We start from the raw sequence: 5,623 nt of genomic DNA, 5'->3' as shown, positions 1-5,623 counted from the left end.
ATTTTCGTAGTTTTTAGCTTGATTGTTATCCAGGAGAATCAACAATCGAGATTTATATGATTAATAACTAAAACTAACTAAAAATCTAGAGTTATTGACTAATGACAATCAAAACAAAGATAAGCAAATAAAGTTATCAATGGGAGAATATAGGGTTTTGATAGGATAGGTGCAAGATAATTGGTTAGGATCTAACTCTAAATAATTTACTTTTAATGTTCAAGTGAGCATCTCGAATTCACTTAATTATTAGTTCAAACGTTCAGCAAAAACTCCTCTCTCGATTAAGTCTTAACCTCACAAGATGAACCAATTTAAGCACGTGAAGATATGCAAGAACGTGTAGTGGATTGGTCTTTAGGAGAACCTCTCACGATTATCATCCTAACTAGTTTAATTAATGATTCACCTAGCCTCTCTCGATTACTAAGAAGAATTAAAGAACTCAACCAACAATATTATGCAAGGATATCACAAGTTATGCCTCTCTCGATTACATAAACTAGGTGAATATATATATATATATATATATATATATATATATATATATATATATATATATATATATATATATATATATATATGCAACAATTAAATCATCCAGAATGATTCAATACATAAAACTAGATAATCCACAAACAATCATCAATACACCAAATCAATCAAACCCTAAAGAAACTACTCCATAGATATGGAGCAATTCATCACAAATAAAATTAAAGTATAGAAAAACATAAATTCAATCCAAACTCGGGTCTTGAGTGGGGAAGGAATGATGAAATCCATGTTCTTGTGTTCTTCCCACTCCTCCTTAGGTCCAAAGTATGTCAAAAGTCCAGAAAATAATATTTTTCCATGTATTTATACCAAGTAGAGCCGGGCCTAGACGAAATCACCTTCTCCTAGCCGAAATAGGAAAATTATTCTATAAAGATTGCACAAGCACGCTGCATGGGGCGACGCACCACGCTAGACATTATTGAGAAAATCCAAAGAGTTTTTTCTGACAGGCAATAGAGATTTGCACAGCCGCAGTTTTCTCAGAGTATAAATTTTCTTACGTTTTGACATCCAGACTTGGTCCTCGACCCCCTAACACGATCACGGCTTAATCCTTTGGGCTTTTATTTCAATAGTTCTACTCAAAAGCCAAACCAACTATCCCACACTTCACTTTTACAAAGATCATAACAAATTCAAGTGCTCACGAGAGGTACAAAGTTCAAATAGATTGTCAATTCAAACAAATGATTAGGTCTTGTAATGTGGTTGCCAAAGAAATAGGATTACAGGCTCAAAGGGGTTAACTATGTGTCACGACCCAAACCGATGGGCCACGCCTGGCACCCGGTGCCTTACTCAATCGAGTACCAACATAACGTATCTTTTCATATCATGCTGTCATAGGTAAATGAGTCGAAGATGCTGTCGTGAGATAAATAGAATAAACATGAGAGAATACTCGATATAGAACGACCCAACCTGATATAGAAACTTACATACGTGGCATACAGGCCTATAAGGCCAACGTGATCATTTGTAAACTCAAAACATAGGCCGACAAGGTCATACAATCTTTCACGTACATGACATATGTCTACAAGCCTCTAAGAGTACATACACGTCATAAGGCCGGGACAGGGCCCCGACATACCAATCAATACGTGTCCAATGCATACTGACCAAATAGGCAACTCTGTAGCAAATGGAGCGCACCAACATCTTCCGCTGAGCTAATAGCTTACTTGGAGGGCTCTCGACCTGTCTATCGGGACCTGCGGGCATGAAACGCAGCATCCCCAGGCAAAAGGGGCGTCAGTACAAATAATGTAACGAGTATATAAGGAATGAAAATCAGTAAATAAAAGACATTGAGAAACATGGAGTAAAAGACTCAACATGTAAGTCTGAATAGCTCTGTGAATTATTTCATATTTATCATGTCACGCGTATGCGTATAAATATCATGTCACGCATAGGTATATGTGTTTATAACATCATCAAGCCTTTGAGGGCATCCCATCATATCATCTCGGCCACTATGGGCAAATTATCAACGTATACCAGCTGATCAGGTGGTGGTGCGTATATAACGCCATAACCTTTTCCCATATCCCATATATATAATATACATATATACGCGTATATAACACCATCTGGTTATGGGTCAATGTAAATGAATGCAATGCATGAGAAGTATGTCAATAAAATTTCTCAGAATGTCGTAAGACCATTATGCCTCTGATTAATATCATGAAATAAAATTTATCAACTTAAGTATTTTCTGAGACCCATGAACAGACGATAGAATAATAATACATATGGGAAATCAAGAACATAGGAATCTCTGGTATTTCTCTGAATAGAGTCATTTATGGAATTTGTGCATTTGCTCGTTTTGTTTTTATCGTATTGATCATGCCAAAAAGAAAGAAGGGATAGCCTTAACATACCTGAGCCAGTTCTCTTGACAATCCTTCCAACACCCGACAATCGCAACAAAACACGTGACTGCAAGATGGGAGTAGAAAAAAATCCGTATGATATTCTTGAGAAAGATTGCCCGTACTCCATTACAATTGCTAATTCTCACGTTGCTATAATATTAAAATATCTCGTATGAATTCTCTGATGAATTAACTCATGTTACCATCATATAGGTTTTTGGACGAAATGTTCTTGTTGAAGATCATTACTTGGAGATGGAAATGTAAGCATCTCACATTTTGTATATTAAAGAAGCCCTTTTGTATTAGTGGGTGTGGCCCCCACTAATTTGATGACTTAGCCACTTAGTCTTCTAAATGTGCCATGTTGATGTGTGATTCAAGAGTCATTTCTTTGGCTTTCATGGGCTGCCGCGTTGGTGGCTCTTTAACTTATCCAAGATTATCATTAATTAACCACTAATTTCTTGATTAACTTGTAAATCTTCCACTGACCAATAATTATCCAATTATCCACATAATTAAGAGTTATCTCAACTTACTTAAAATACTACTCATTTTTAACATACCTTATACACCTTACTATCATGGTCATGTAGTACCTTGTATGGCACTAGTCCATAAATATTGGGTATTATAGCTCGGACCGTATTTTATCTCAAAATGTCAAACTTTGACGAAATTCATTTTTTTGGATTTGCTTACCCTCTTACCTTCACGAATTTACTCATCACTTGTTTGAAATGGCATAATACTTATAATCTCAAAATAATCTCATTTCCGAACTTACGTCTATTAACTTACGACGAAACTTTAACATACGAAAATACGAGATGTAACACTACGATACATAACAAATAGGTAGGTAATAGCATATAATTGGCTCAACAAAGAAATTCATATATCACTTCCAAGACTGAATAAAACTACTATTCCGCTTTGCAAACACACGGGACAAGTTCTAGACATCAAATGCAATGCACAGAATAACACAAAACCTCACAAACACATGGAACACAACCCACTCAGGATCAGATTATCAAAACACTCTAGTCAAAGCAGTTAAGCAATGCTAAGATCATACAATTTAATGTACTTATACAAGAGTCAGAAACTGAGCCTAAGAGTCACAACTAAAGTATTGACTATTCTCAAGGTATAATAAATTCAAGAGATATTGCCTTCCATCTAAACCATTGCACAAGGTTTCCTACTCCTAATGATATCCATCGTCGGGAAAAATCAAAAACAAAATCAATTTTTATGGGTTTTTCAATTTTCCAACTAACAAAACTAACACATATACATACAACATACAATTATCCCCTACCCCATACTTTAAGTTGTGACATGTCCACATGACACACAATTAAAAGGCATAAGGTAAAGAAAACTTTCCTGAACATCTAGTAGGGGTCTGAGTCGAAGTCAGACTCCATTCCTCGCCTTCGAACTAATGTACACATCCATGCATCCAACCTGTCTTTCCAATTTTCGAAAAACAATACCTATTTCTTTGATAGCTTCTCCATGTTCCCATATAGTTGCGCTATGAGTTTCAAGCCTTTCATTAGTTTTCAGAATGAATGCCTTCTTGAGATCTTCTATGCCAGACTGAATGGGCTGTTGAGGCTGAAATTGCTGCCTCTACTGATTTTGAAATGCTGGAGCTCCTTGTCCCTGGGGTCTAGAGTTATTTTTTCCATGCATTCGCGGTACCCCCAGGTGAACTCCATGAAAAATCGGGGTGCTTATGACCCATTGCATTAAAATTATAGTTTCCCACAATATTCACTTCCTCAATTGAGGCTTGACAATCATGAGTAGGGTGTCCTCTTCCACATATATTACAAGCTACGTGAGGCTCACTTTGTATCGACACTAAGGTCAACTTCCTTATCTATTTGTCCATAGCATCAAGTTGTACCTGCACAGATGTGTTAGCATCAACCTGGTGAACACCAATTGATCTTCTTCTTTCGGCACTCTTAGAGGGCCACAAATTAGCATCTTCAGATAACTCATCAAGAATTGTAACTATCTCCTCTGGAGTCTTCTTCACCAACGAGCCTCCAGTTGTATTGCTCAATGTTCTACGTGAGGCCGGTGTCAATCCATCCCAAAAGTTTTGGAGTTGCATCCAGAGTTCAATTTCGCTATGTTGACACTTTCTAACAATCTCCTTAAACCTCTCTCATACTTCAAAAATAGTTTCATTGGCAGAAGTTATGGATTTCTCTTCTAAACTTGCCCGTCTTAGCTGAGGAGAAATATTTATCAAGGAATTTTCTTGTCATCTTCTCCCATGTTTAATTTATCTCGTGGGTAAGCTTCGAAGCCACTACTTTGTATCATCTTTAGGAGAAAAGAGGAATGCCCTTAGATACACTGCATCTTGTGACACACCATTGTATTGAAAGGTGTTCATAATCTCCTCGAAGTCCATTAGATGTGTGTTTGGATCTTTGTTTGGCTTCCCTCTGAAGACACAACAATTCTTAAGATTTTGGATCAACTCTTGCTTTAATTCGAAATTATTTGCTACAATTGGAGGTGGTCAAACACTTGATAAACCTTGATTGTAGACCGGTCTAGCATAATCGCCAAGTGGTCTTCCAGGCAAGGGTTGATGTTGATTAAGTTTGAGACCCCTCTCTTCTTCATAGATGTTTTGCACATCTGTAATAGCTTCTTCCTAAGCATCCCGTGCAGCTTGTTCTCTTTTGCATTTGAAACCTCGACACGAATTCCCTAAGCATTCATTATCTCTTTGCTTGATTTTAAAGAGGTCTGGTTTTCTGGTCTCAGCTTTGATGGACCCGGCATGAGCTTTTACTAAGTCATCCACAAGCATGGCAAACGAATCAATGGAATTAGTGAGCAGGTAGTGATACCATATCATTGTTCCTTTAGATAGGGTTTCCCCGAACCTTTTCAGTAGAACCGACTCGATTTCTTCATCTTCCAAGACATTTCAATTGATGGCACACGTGTAGGAGGTCACGTGTATATTCAGAACCATGGTCCCGTTATACTTTGGGATTTCAGGCATATGGAATTTCTTTGGGATTGGTTTCGGAGCTACGCTCGGAGGGAAAGGTTTTTGGACGAACTTCTTGAAATCCAGGCCTTTTAATGTCGAGGGTGCTCCTGGGATTTGATCAACCCTGGAGTTA

Source organism: Nicotiana tabacum, chromosome 9 (assembly GCF_000715075.1).
Source record: "Nicotiana tabacum cultivar K326 chromosome 9, ASM71507v2, whole genome shotgun sequence".
In the NCBI taxonomy this organism is placed as follows: domain Eukaryota; kingdom Viridiplantae; phylum Streptophyta; class Magnoliopsida; order Solanales; family Solanaceae; genus Nicotiana; species Nicotiana tabacum.
This window is presented reverse-complemented; position numbering follows the sequence as displayed.